The following is a 14,633-nucleotide window of genomic DNA, read 5'->3' on the forward strand; positions in this document are numbered from 1 at the left end:
ATGGCAGTATCAGAGACCAACTATTTTCGGCGGCATACCCACAGTATATGGCAGCCTTCCTCACGGCCAATTTCTTTGTTAAAGCCTGTTTGAAAACATGTATAGCAACGATCAGTTGATGTGTGGCAATCACTAGCATAAACAGCATGTCTCAATCTGCCATGACAAAACAATAAAAAGAAAGCCAAAAACAACCCTCAGTCTCTAGCTTCAACACAAGTTTACATAAAACAAAACATGGCCTATAACAAACACTTTGACAAGGGGGGTCCTGGGAGTCTCTCTGCCAGACATTAGTCCTTGTTACAAGAGGCTTACCCAGAGTCTTTAGCTCACTATCTTTCACAGAGAAGAAATATCCCAAACATATCAGTCTTTGTCCTTCCCTGGGGCAGTCCAGCACTGAAATGCTAGGCATTTCTCCTCTGAACAAGAGTACCAACAGCATCCCCAGACACGTGTTTCGGTCTGGTTGGACCTCATCAGTAGGGAGGAGCTGTGCCTCTCTAAGAATAGTGAGCAAGGGGTCCACGTCTGGATTCCCCTAGTAACTTAGGGTGAGACCCAAAGTTACTTAAATATGCAAATTGACAAGGGGGGTCCTGGGAGTCTCTCTGCCAGATTTTAGTCCTGGTTACAAGAGACTTACCCAGAGTCTTTAGCTCACTATCTTTCACAGAGAAGAAATATCCCAAACATATCAGTCTTTGTCCTGCCCTGGGGCAGTCCAGCACTGAAATGCTAGGCAATTCTCCTCTGAACAAGAGTACCAACAGCATCCCCAGACACGTGTTTCGGTCTGGCTGGACCTCATCAGTAGGGAGGAGCTGTGCCTCTCTAAGAATAGTGAGCAAGGGGTCCACGTCTGGATTCCCCTAGTAACTTAGGGTGAGACCCAAAGTTACTTAAATATGCAAATTGACAAGGGGGGTCCTGGGAGTCTCTCTGCCAGACACTAGTCCTTGTTACAAGAGACTTTGCCCGTGGTTAAGATTTATTCAAAACCTTCCAGCCATCACCTTTCTGTTTTGCTAAAGTCACCCCGAGTGGGACGGGTATGCCCAGACGTGGGTCCCGAGTCTGCTGGGCCTAGAGACCCAAGCTACTCCTCACTGATGACGCCCAACAAGGCTGAAACATGTCTGGGGATGCTTGTGGTCTCATGCAGAAAGGATGTGACCTAGCAGTTCGGGCTGGACTGCCCCTTTTGGGGTAGGACCAAGCCTGATTTGCATATGGTTTTTCCCCTTCTGTAATGGCTTGGCAGGCTGAAAAACGATGGTCTGGAGGGTTGCCCAGAGCTTTGCCCGTGGTTATGATTTATTCAAAACCTTCCAGCCATCACTTTTCTGTTTTGCTAAAGTCACCCCGAGTGGGACGGGTATGCTCAGACGTGGGTCCCGAGTCTGCTGGGCCTGGAGACCCAAGCTACTTCTCACTGATGACGCCCAACAAGGCTGAAACATGTCTGGGGATGCTTGTGGTCTCGTGCAGAAGGGATGTGACCTAGCAGTTCGGGCTGGACTGCCCCTTTTGGGGTAGGACCAAGCCTGATTTGCATATGGTTTTTCCCCCTTCTGTAATGGCTTGGCAGGCTGAAAAACGATGGTCTGGAGGGTTGCCCAGAGCTTTGCCCGTGGTTATGATTTATTCAAAACCTTCCAGCCATCACCTTTCTGTTTTGCTATAACAAGCACTTGCACAATTTGAAAGTAACAGTATCAACAAGCTTAATTTAGTACTCACATTAGATTATTGTTACAGCAGGAGTGGGATGTGGTCAAATTTAAAGCACTAATGCGCTGCTCAGCCCATACAGATGCTGCAGTGGTCTTGAAATGTGAGCTGTAAAAATATGGAATTCAGTAATCAAAGCTCACACCAATGATTATGGTGGATTGAAATAAAGATCGGTACCTTAATGCAATTACTAGATACATGCTCAATAGAGGAAACTGATGTAAAGCAGGAGACAACGGTATTGGAAATGAAGCTGCCGCGTTAAAAATGCTGGTCGTATCCAGAGCGGAAGTAAGCCGTTGTGTATCATGGGACATAAATACCAATGCTGAAAACAGTGCACCATCTTAGAATAGTAGAATCGGACTAAGTACAGTGAAGAATACACTGAAAATGAACACGGCTTCCTTCCTCAACCACTGAAGCGTGCAATAGCCAATACGATATCCCACTTAACTCTATGCTGAGCTGAGCAATTAGGGACACAGCCATGTTGCATGTGAAACAGCACATGTATAATGGACACAAAAGCTGTTTCTGCATAATGTAGTACTGATCAAGTGTAAAATGTTCACATTCTAAATAAATGACGCAAATAAAGCAAACAATGAAATGAGCACCAGACTCATAATAATGCTCAGTTGATGTTATCATTAAGGCCAAGTGTATGACTTTGAGTTTAGAGAATCAATTATTGCTCCAACTGACAAAGGAGATCCTCCATGGTTCGACAACAGTCATTGTTTTGTATTGCCTGGATCTGATTCTGGATCAGTGTTCACAATTCCTGATGGTAACTTTGTGGCTTGTCATCCCAGTGTATCTTTTATTGCATGGACAAGTGATCATATAAATTCAATTCTTTGTCTGACTATTGGTGAAGTTTCTGATTGTCCATGTAAAGGTCTCAAATTTCAATTAACTATATTTCTGTGTGAAGGCACAAGATACACAATTGCCAAATTGGAAGTGTCCTACCAGAGGATTCAACCTCCACAGAGCTCTTAAACTTATGGGGGGATCTGTTGTTTTATGTAAGGCTTGAATAAGGGTGTCTTTGATGTTCTTCCCGTGCTTGATTACAAACAAAGGTGTGTCCCATTCTGGAAACCTAGTCTGCAGAGTGTTCTAGGATTTAATAACATCCTTCACTTGCTTGGTGTATCGATTGAAAGTAGGTACGCAGACAATGCGTTGGTTAGATTGAGCTAAATCTGATGGTTCTAAAAGTGCGTTTCTGTTTTAATATTGTGCTCTTTTAAAAAAATCTTTTTATCAGCTTGTGTGGATACCCTCTTTCCATCAATCTTTTCCAAGTCAGATGTTGCCTGATCAAAATTTGTGATTTGTGAACAATTATGGCGTAACCTTAAAAATCTTCCAAAAGGAAGGTTGTCCCTTTAAAGAAGGAGGAACTTAACTGTGGTACATCAGTCATGTGGTCCTGTTGGTGGATTTGCGGTGCAATTGAATTAGCCAACTATGCAGAAGTTAATGGGCTTAACAAAAATGTTGCAAAAACAAAGATTTTGATAATTAACACCTCCGGGAAGTTAAAAGAGAAAAGGTATTTTTGGCATTTAAACCAAATGTGTTAGAGAGAGTGAATTCCTTCATTTACCTTGGGTTTACAATCACAGGAACTGCAAAGTTGACAATTATGATGAGCAACTTAAAACAAAATGCTTAGCTTCGCAGACATGTTTAATAAATAAGTTGAGGAAATTCTCCCTAGTACCGGTAGTACGATTCTATAAACTGAAGGTTATGCTGTCCCTAATTTATGTTGCAGAAACTCTGGTCAGGCCTGCATGCGATCCTTAAGAACCAATAGAGGGGATATTTTGGAGGAATATCTTGATACTTCCAAATGGGGTTCCGATTAAAGATACTCGTTTTGAGTTAGGGTTGCTGTCAATGCAGGTAATGATATAGTGGAGAACTATTTCCATGTTTCGCAAATGTCAATTTCGGTAGAAATAACTGTGTATTACGTTCTATACAAAACGATGTTAATGGGAAGTGATAAAAGCCTTGTATCTTGGATAAAAGATATATTAGCGATTTTCAAACAATTAGATGTAACTGTTGAAACACAAGTGACTAATCTGGCGAGGGTAAAAAAAAAAAAGAATTGTGATGGAACGATTGGATTGAGACTTCTGCATATGTGAAATGTTATAAGCTATATTACCATTTTATTGGCAAACTGAAATCTCTTATTGTGATACCTGGATAGCTTTTAAAATGTCCTTGTCCAAAGCAGAGAATTCAGTTTTTAAGATTTCGTTTGAACATGTATCCATGTTTTTATTTTTTATTATTTTATTGTGCGTTTAGTTTAATTACAAAACATTAAGCACATATCTCTATCACAATAACAACAATTAAAAGTTTTAAGTTTTTTCCGTAAATAAAAACTAATAAAAACAAACTTAGTCAGCATAAATATATAAAATATTATTGTCTCATACTCAATTTTCTTAACTGCAATGTTCCAAATTGAAAAAGCAGCTGCAGTAATCACGTCTGATTGAGCTCCAAACAATGATGATCAAAATTGGTCTTTACAAATGTTACTAATTCTGCTAACATAGCCCCTGTAACCCCCCCAGATAACTCTCTGCCAAAACAGGACAAGCAGTGATAACATGTCCCCTCGTTTCAATGTCTGATTGACAAAGCCTACATTGAAGATCTTGCGGCAATGAGTCGTGCCATGAACCTAGGTATTCATTAGTTGGCAGAATATAAAGGCCGAGGTACAAAATGAATTGCTTCATTATAAGCTGTAGTTAGATAGCTGCTTATTTTGTTCCCCGAAAGCTCTGAAAGAAAAATGATCTGTATCTTTTCAGGCTGTTTAGCTTTTCGATATGTGAGGCAAGATCCCACTGCTGTGTTCGACATTTAATTATCCTTTCATAATCTGGACTTTGATGGAAAATACGTAATTCAAGAAATGATTTACAATAAAAAGTTCCATGTCGTCTATGAAAGGATTATTTCCCTCAACGGCCAGTCATTCTCCCATAAATTATAACAGCGGATTAGAATTTTGGTCGAGTTTGCGCTATTTGCAAAGAGCAACTCTGTCTGCTCCATAAAGAATAAAGTGAAGACAGGCCATATTCGAGCCTAAGTGCCTCGACTGGTATCGCTTTATGGAGGTTGATTATGGCGCGTAATAGTCTTGCCTCTAGCTTTCCTAGTCATCCTACTTTTGATCCCTGAAGTACTTCCAATGAGTATAAAATTGAAGGGATAATACTCAATCTTTAGATCTCCACAAAACCTTCAATGTTATAGCCCCCATGATGCTCAACATAGTTTTTAATCACTTACAATTTTTTCAAAAATGTTTCTGTTATGAGGGCCTCATAATAGATAGAGGATGGACAATTTTTTATCTGAAAGCCCAGATGTAGGAATTCCTTTGTTTCTTCCAACACAATAATTTCGATGCTCCATTTAAGTGTTTATTCGTATTAGGGAACTTAATGAGGCACATCGTCTTTGTTTTTGAGGTATTCTCATATCATTTGCATAATCTCCTAATGCCACCAGCAAACGTTGCAGGCCAATCGAAGTTTGGTCAAAGATGATTATTTCACCAGCATACAACAAACTAATGGCTTTAATGCCATTTATCTGCAGAGGAAAGTTTCGAGGCTGAAGCAGATTTTGCTCTAAATCCACACTATAGGCGTTATACATGATAGGGCCTAATACGCAGTCCTGCTTCAGGACCCTATTTGTTTGGCGAAAGTCTTAGTAATGACCTTCTGAGCTGAAACGTATAGCTCTGGAGGTGTTGGAGTATAATTGCTGGATATAATATAGCAATGTAGAATCAATTCCCCATTCTTTGAGCTTAGCCCAGAGTTTAGGTCTTGAGACATAGTGGAAGGCCTTTGAGAAGTCCACAAAACAAAATAATAAGTGTAGTCCCTTCTTGTTTACATATTCTGTGTTAAGAAATTGGAATGCACTGATATTTGTAAAGATTTTCTAAAAACCTGTTTGGAAAAGACTAAGACGTTTTCGTTCCTCAAGCCAGAATGTAAGTTTCTCTAAGATGATGTTGGCAAAAATGTTTTGGCTGGAGTCCATCATCGCCAATAGGCTATAATTATATGGCTCTAGCCTGTTACCTTTTTTAAATTTTGGGACCAATATCGATCTCTGCCAACTCCCCGGAATGCATCCAGCCTGCTGTATGTGTGAGAAAAGAGCACTTAATAACTTAACCCATAATTCCAGACGGTCTTTAAGAACTTTATTTGAAACACCGTCTGGACCTGGTGCTCGAGAAGCTTTAGCTTTTCCTATGAGTCTAAGAAGATTGTCTTCATAAAAATCTGAGTAAAAAAGATTCTGTGTAGTAGGGGCTTTGACAGTAATATAGCAATTCACGTCATTAGAAAGTTCCAGGACAAGGTTGTCCGAGGATAAATACTGTTCCTGGATATGTAAGCACCAAACCATTTATGATATTGGATTTAATTCACTAGGGGCCATTGCCTTGCGGAAATCGTTGTATCGGGACCAAAAATTGCTTGCATTATTAGATTTTAACCAATGAAACAGTCTCAGCCATTTTGAATTTCTAATAGAATTCTTATGTTGCCTGTGCCAGTTTCTATATTTAGATATCAACATTTTAAGGGCATTTTGCTTTTCCTGTTGATTCTGCCTGAAATTGGCTATGATCATAGCACATTCCTTTCGAAACACTTTTTTCCTATCGTCTATAATAACATCAAATAGAGCTCTTTGTTTAGAAATGTTCTAACGACTACATTTCAGTGTTTTATTTTTAAAGATGGTTGTATTATAGTGGTAATCACTTTACAAATGCCCCATTCAGCAAGGCTCAAGGCTTCAATCGAGCTCGACTGGTCTCCAAACAAAAAATGATGAATAAATTGTATATTCTTAGCTGACCAATATAAGCGGTTGCCTTGAAAATTCGCAGACAGTTCCAGTTTTGTAAACATTTAGTTTGATCTGGTCATTCACATTCATAGACCAGCCAAGAAACGCATGATCGCTCAATCTATTATGTGATACTACAATCGAACCACAGCTAAGCTTCGTAGTAGATTGCGTCATGACACAATCAATGTGTGAGCTAACAATTCCATTAGACCAAATATAATTACACAAATTTGGATCAGACAAAGAAAAATCAAGACAAAACAAATCAAAATGGCCCATTAGTTTATGCCATAAACTAGAGCCTAATAAACCTGAGGAGGACTCTAAATGTAGATCTCTTTCGTTAAAGTCCCCAGCAATCACTATACGGGCGACGGGATAAAGTTCAAGCCATCTAATAACCGAAGTTTCAAAAATCTTTTCAATAGATTTTGTCATAAATCCCCAGGAGGGGGGTCATATAGGTTAATAATCTGTATCCTATCTGACAAGATAGTGGACGAGCTTAAGACAGCCATCATCACATATGGCGAGATTGGAAAGTACGGATAGGACGATAGCTTTATATAAGGCTTAGCCCCTACGGCCAAGTCCCCACTAGCCCGACCCTTTTTAGAAGGGATTGCTTTATGCGTAAGAATCTGAAGCCCATCTATAAAAAATGGTTTGGTACACCAAGTTTTTTGCAAAATAAATACATCAGCCTTTTCTAACAGATTCTTGCCATCAGGGTGTATTAGAAAGGAATTAAAACCCAGAGTATTCCATGATCTCCAATGGTGTTGTTCAAGCAAGGCATTAGGTTAGTTTGCCCCATTAGAGGGACGTTCAGGCAGCCAATATTCCACAATTGGGACATGCTCTGTGGCTTTAGCATTTTGGGCTTGAAGAGTTTTAAGCGCATCTCTCTCTCTATAGTGTGAATGAAGATGTGCATTAATGATAGTATCACCTTCCTAATTTACTTTAAGAGTTGATTTCTTAACTTTTCTACATGTCATCAAGGAAAGTCCCAAAGAAGAAAATAGATCAGCATGGGTTTTCAACAGGCCAAAAGTTAACGGAGAAGTACATTAGGCAAGTGCCCAGTCTGTTTTGCTACCCCACTTTGGTAACTCAGTTTTAGAAATGTCAGATGATGAAGTTGCTGAAAAATGGCAAGTAAACGAGTTCTGTCAAAAAACTGTCTGGTTCCTGTAGGATTCGTCTCCTCAAAAATAACCAATTTTCCGAGATCTTTAAGTGCATTTGGGACTGTGATCGGTAACTCCTTAAGTACAGCCGGCCCTACTTTATCTGTTTGTAATCTGTCATCCCATTGTTGTGTTTTTATATGGGGCTCAGCAGCAGTTAACTCAGCATGAAGGTGTGTTTGACTGTGTTTCCCAGAATTAGAAAATGTACTACTCGCTTTCTCGGCTGGGGGCCCAGCAGAAAATATTTGATCCCCCTGCTGCCGTATGCCAACATTCTTAGTTGGGCCATAAAAAATGCTTGCTGAGTTGAGCCATCTGACATAATGTTTTCGACTAGCATATGTTTAGGAGGACAGTCCGTTGTAGGTGGGCACAAGTCTTTGTGCTTAGGTCTCACAACTATATCGGTGACCTTTTTACCCAAAGAGTGTGGCTGCATACTCCAATAAAGATCTTTATCTTTTAAAGTCAAAGTATCTTTTGTTTTTGTTGGAGGGGGGATTTACATTTCCTCATAGTCCCATGCATCAGTTATAGGATTAGTGGCTTCTGCACGTATTTGCGAAGTAACCTTAGTAGAGTGAGATGTTACTTCATTTCCATGAATCAGTTCTCTATTACTCTGCGTTTTTGATCATTTTTTTGTTAATTTGCTTTAATCAGATGAAACTGGAGCTTGTGTGGAGAGTGCAGAAAGCAGTTCAAGAATTTGTACCAGAATCAGCTTTGCTTCACGTTGGTCTTTTGCTCCTGAAGTTAAGAAGATAGACTATGCTTCGATTTTAGTAACAATTTCATTTAGACGGATCTTATGTTCACTGAGACTCAGAAAAAGGACTTCGTCGGGAGCGAAGGCATCGCCTTCACAACTCGATTCTTGACTGTCTGTTGAGGCTGAAGTGGAAACGAGCACCTCTAAATCCGGCGAGTTGGAGAAATGAATGTATATAGCGTAGTCGTCATGAATTTACTCAGTTACATTCGTTCACCGCCCAAAGAAGCTCGTTTAAGCTTAACAACTGATTTAAGCAAAGAGTTGTTGTTATCAATTGCCTTCGAGAGTAACTGATCACATGAATCGCCTATCAAGGCAGATGAATGATGTGTTTTTACAGTGTGTTTTTTGGCGAAGAAGCCAGAGATCTCTGGCTGTGCAGGAAGCGTATGTTTGGGGTCACAGAGTCTATTATACATTTTACCAACTGCAGTCTTGGTATTTGTTATCTTCGTTGACCACAGGCCTTTAGAAACGGCACTTCGGAGAGTGGTTTGACGTGTCATAATGTGCAACTCCCTACAACTATCAAATTACTACACAATTGCAGTGATCCTTGACACGAATGCCCAGGGTAAAACGTATTTTGGCGTGGCTCAAAGGGATGATCGCAGCAGTCATCATGCAAAGAAACAGGAAAGCGCAAAGCAAAAGTCAAATTGGCGGTGTAATATGATTATCCCACTATCAGCTTCTGCTTTTCCCTGAGAAAAGTAAAATACACTTTTCAGTCTCTTATTTGTGTAATTTGATGTTTAAGTCAAGTTGGGAAATTGTTATCAGTGTATTTCCATCAATTTGAGGCTCCCATTACACCCAGAGACAATTCACTAGTCACAGTAATCTTTAACCACTGTAACCAGAGTGGTACTAAATTCGCGTGGCTCAAAGAGATGATCCCAGAAGTCACCACGCAAAAAAAAGAAAGCGCAAAGAAAAAGTCAAATTGGGAGTGTAGTGGGATTATCCCATTGTCAGCTTCCTCTTTTTCCTCTGCGATGTAAAATACACTTTTCAGTCACTTACTTGTGTATGTAGAAGTTATATAGCAGTGAGGCTAAATGGTATCAATGTTAGTCCATCAACTTACAGCTCTCGTTCAGCCCGGATCCATGGAACACAGAACACTCATACACACTCTGCCACACTCCGCTCTGGCATTAGTGTTTGAGTGTATTAGGACCACCTCCTTAGAATGAAGATGGTAAGCAGACTCTTCCGAGTCATAGGGGCTCTGTAAAGCAGCAAAAGTAAAAGTGTGATAGAGACACAGAACACTCATACACTGCGCCACAAATTAAGTAGTAGGAGCCAGTTCTGGTATTCCTAGAGATCATCGTAACAGTAGATTTTTTAATCTAGTTATTGTGTTTGAAAATTTGGAACAGCTGTTGGTTAATTGCCTTTGTTTAACAACATCAAAGGTAGGTGGTACTCAAGATTTTTTGTTAATGGGGGGAACGTGTTGTAGCCGAGTAGGGATACTATGTAAGAGAAAAGAATGAAACTCAAACTACCCCGTCTCCTGCTTTGTATCTTGCTATACGCTCTCTTTTGATTCTTATTTCATGTGTGACTTGTTCCAAAGAACTAAATGGACACACACAACACTAGATTTAGAAAAATATATAACATTTATTTATCTTTTCTTTGTTTCATAGAGAAAATTGAAAAACATACATTTCCACAAAGTTGCTTAAATGATTTCTGCCCAACAGTTTTTTGTTTTCAAATATAAAAAAATACTTAGGATAGCCATATTTGTCCAGCGGTGGATAATCAACCACTGTCTATATGTAAGATTCTCTATATTGAAGAGATAGTAACATCTTCACAAATGTATTGTAGCAGGATTGAGTGTCGACGCGTTTCGGACTATCTGGTGTCAAATGAACCACCTCCTGTAGTGGATTCTTGTTCTGTGCTTGATGGTCGTGCAGATTAATAATACCTCCGTCCCCAAGTACCGCACGGGTAGGAATAAAACCACTACCCCTGCAATTTTTGAGGCCACAGGTGTAGAGTGCCGCCAGCCAGGAACCAGGAACACCGGAAGGACCCCTTAACCACTGCAATACAATGGATTGTTATGTATACAGTAACAATGAACAGTGATGTAAGGAAACAATGATATCTAAATGGGTTTACCTATATGTGATGACAACAAGGACTTGACAGGAAAGGGGAACAAGAGGGGATCCGGGCAACAAGAGACTGGCAGGGACTTGGCAGCACTCTGATGGAATCACAACACCTGAGCCAAGATTCAGTACACAGGGTGATCCTAAGGCAATCCGGAGAAATAGGTCTGTGGTCAAAATCCAGTAAGGCAAAAGTCAACAATGGTGATCTGTGAGTTCGTAGCAGCACTAGAAATGGAACACCAAAAGAACAGTTGTACTCCAGGAAAAGGCAAAGCAGTCCGTGATAACGTTCCGAGGTTGGGTTAAAAATAAGACCAACAAAAAAAACCAGGCACCAACAGTACTTGAGACACGCAGCTGATAAGCGTTGCTTCCTTGTTTCCCCATTCCATTTATCCGTGTTGGGTAGTCACATGACGTGGATTACGGGGAACGTGAGAGTCGTGTCACGTGATCCGCGCTTTTGATGGTACCAGCAATGGGCATTTGGTCACGTGACACGTCACTCCTGGTGCTCTCCCATGGAAGCGCCATCCATACGAAAAACACCATGGCAACTGCCAATGTAAAAAAGGGCGCAAGGATCTTCCAGCCAGAGCTCTGCCCAACCTAGTGCGTCGTTGCCATGCCCTATGTGAGTGAGTGTGGGAAGTGCATCGAGCTCTGCGGAGAATGTGTGTGGAATCAGATGGGCGGGGAGTGTATGGTTTTCTGGTTGAGCACGAACAAGGAAGTGTCATGGGAGACGGGGACGTGACAATTCTTCAGATGTTAATATTGAGGCCTTCTTCAGGACAGGTGAAGGATGATCAAGGGCTAATGTTCTTGTAGCTATGTTGGCAAAAAGACTCTAAAACAAATAACAATAAAATTAAATCAAAAGGGTGTAAGAAGTTGTAGCTCAAAAGGGACAGCGTGCGTCTGCTCACCTTGTTGAGTAGACTGATAGCGAGGACTGGCGTTCATCAGCATATATTGCTGGAAGAATTTTTTGGAAGAATTTTTGTTCTAGAAATGAACAATAAAGTATATTTTCAATATATGTTGTTAATTATGTAAATTGCATTCTGAAAAAATTCCAATGCATGTGGCTAAATGGCCTTAATTCAAAAATGAGAGGTAAGAATACCTTCTGAGGACCTTGAGTGGTGCTTGTCTTAGGTCCTACAGCGTTGGTCACTTCCCATCAAGTTCAATATCTGTGGACAAAGCCAAAGCTTCATTTAGTAAAATGGCGTGTGATTACAGTGCCTATTTATACACATAGAACCATATTTTTGGTGTGTTTTGTGTCCCAGAGTGGACATGCAGTGAGTGATGGCTAAGCCATCTGATTCAGCCGGTGCTCTGATTTGTATATATCAGGGTGAGCAAATCATGTATTTAGGCACACTGCGTGGGTGATTTTTTTACCTTATACCCCAAATCAAGCACAGGCCGGTAGTGCAAAGGTGACTGAACTATTCAATGTAGGAGGTACATATATAATATGTAATAACTCCCGCGTGCTCACACCGCTATGGATGTGTCTTCACCTAATGTAAAACATAAGGCAAAGGAGTGAATTATCGTTGCTTCGCCTCGCTTTGGCAGGCATTATCTAATCCTGTTTTGATTGCGAGAATTTAGAAATAATCAGATAAACAACGGACCGCCGGTACATGGGAACATACCCTTTCCCCCACGGCTCCGAATGGTTCTTACCTGTGGTTTTAACTCGCAGATGCTTTCCCTCGCGCCTTGTCCAGGCCGTGGCACAACCTCGAAGGAAACCGCGGAACTTCCGGGTTTTGAAATTGAAGCGATGTGTAGAATTGCGCATGGATGAAGAAATAGGACTCAAGTGGTCCATTGTTTTACAAGACAAAACGTGCAAAGGGGAAAACCAAACATGGCTGCCCTTCCCATCTGAAGTCTCTCAATATATTAAACTGCATATGTTGGTCCACGGCTAAAGCAGCTCATAGATAATTAATGTAATGTCTGTTTGGAAAACTTTGCCGTGTGGTCTCGAAGTCTGTTCATAGATAAGAAAATAGATAAAAGAATAGGACTAAGTTTATTGGTTCTCGAAAAACTGTAGCAGGGGGCACAAAATCACCCTCCATGTGTATTGTCACTCAGTTTCAGTGCGCATATATTAGGGCAGTACGACGCCACAAACCATATAGTTGGTGTGGGGGCAGAGACTGTCCTATCACATTTGTGAAGATGTTACACTTTTCCTCCCCAATTGTAGGTTCATTGTAAACACTGATGGATACAATATGTTGCAGATCTTTTTCTTGTTTACAATATTAGTCCTTCATCAGATGAACCATATATTCTGAGGGCTTAGCAGGTTGTTTATACTGGTGTGAACAACATTTGTTCCAAATTTAATTTTCGTGTCTACACCCAGTCTTTTATATATTAGCCTTATTCATTTTTAACACGTTTTTAACATAGACCATGTACAATGATGATAGCTTGAGATACATGCTGGATAAACAAAAATTGCAAAAGTGAAAAAACAAGGCTGCCATGGAGACCTTTTGTATACATTATAGAAATACATTTCGACAGAATGGAAAAGAAATGAAAAAAGACATGAAGACATTTCAAAAGCAGTTTTTGATATATAAAAGAATATTCAGAAGAACAGGCTCCACTCTATTGCTGTATTTAAACCATGTCTAACACTATCCACCCTTTGTATCCATTTCTGTTCTAGTCTTTTTAGGGCAAGGTCCTGGTCTCCTCCCCGTGTTTTAGCTCTAATGGTTTGTATTATATACCATTTAAAGTCAGTATATGCATGTCTCTTATGGTAGTGGTCTACGAGGGGTTTATCTGATATATTGTTTTTTAAGCAGGAACGGTGTTCACATATCCGCTGTCGCACAGGTGTCTTGGTTTCTCCGATGTACCACAGATTGCACGGGTACCTGATTCCATAAATTGCCCAGGCAGTTTTACAGTTTGTGAACTCATTGAGTTTACACAAGATATTGTTTAATTCTAGACTTTTTGTGTTGGTTATAGGTCACATACAGAGCATTGACCACATTTGTGGTGTCCTGTTACTGGTGGCATTGACCATAGTGTTGTTTGACTTGTTTTGTGTTTTTCTTCTTCGATATATGTATGCACCAGCATTTGTTTAAGATGATTAGTTTTCTTGAAAACAAATCATGGTCTCATGCGGTGAAAATCTGGGGTGTTCACCAATGACCAATGTTTTAATATAGCTTTCTTGATGTCCGAACTCACAGGGCTGTACGTGGTGACACATGTTATTTTGTCCTCTTTCGTTTGGTGTATTTCGTGAGGCATGTATCTCTTCTCACATTACTTGCTCTTTTCTTTGCATTTTTGATGCATTTGTTCGGATAACCTCTTTGCTTCAGCCGGTTTTTAAGGTCCTGAGCGTGTTCATCGAACTGTTGTATATTTGTACAATTTCTTCGAATACGGAGAAATTGACCATATGGAAGATTGAGATTCAAGGAGCTTGGATGATAACTATTGAAATGTAAGCGTGTATTTTTGTCAGTTGGTTTATGAAATAACACGGTCTCCAATTTGCCCGAGTTGGTTTTCTTAATGGTGAGATCGAGGAATGCAATCGATTGGTCATCTGATACCATTGTGAACTTCAAGAATGGATCACAAGCGTTCAACCAATCTTTGAACTCTTCCAATACTAGTCTGGTACCTGTCCATATGGTGAAAAAAATCGTCAATATACTGGTTCCAGGTTGTCATGTACTGTGAGTATGGGTTGTTGGTGAAAATGAACATTGCCTCGAAATTGTCCATATAGGGATTCGCAATGTCTGGTGCGAAGGCCGCACC

The 14,633-nt window shown here is 40.3% G+C and overlaps 1 protein-coding gene across 1 annotated transcript in view; it reads left to right on the top strand.

The window, feature by feature from the left end:
* LOC138510497 (zinc finger protein ZFP2-like) overlaps positions 1 to 14,633 on the top strand; it is a 303,907-nt gene that overhangs the window by 30,451 nt on the left and 258,823 nt on the right. The window lies entirely within an intron of this gene.

The sequence above is a fragment of the Ambystoma mexicanum genome, chromosome 6p (genome assembly GCF_040938575.1).
Source record: "Ambystoma mexicanum isolate Mex_15411 chromosome 6p, UKY_AmexF1_1, whole genome shotgun sequence".
NCBI classification, from domain to species: Eukaryota; Metazoa; Chordata; class Amphibia; order Caudata; family Ambystomatidae; genus Ambystoma; species Ambystoma mexicanum.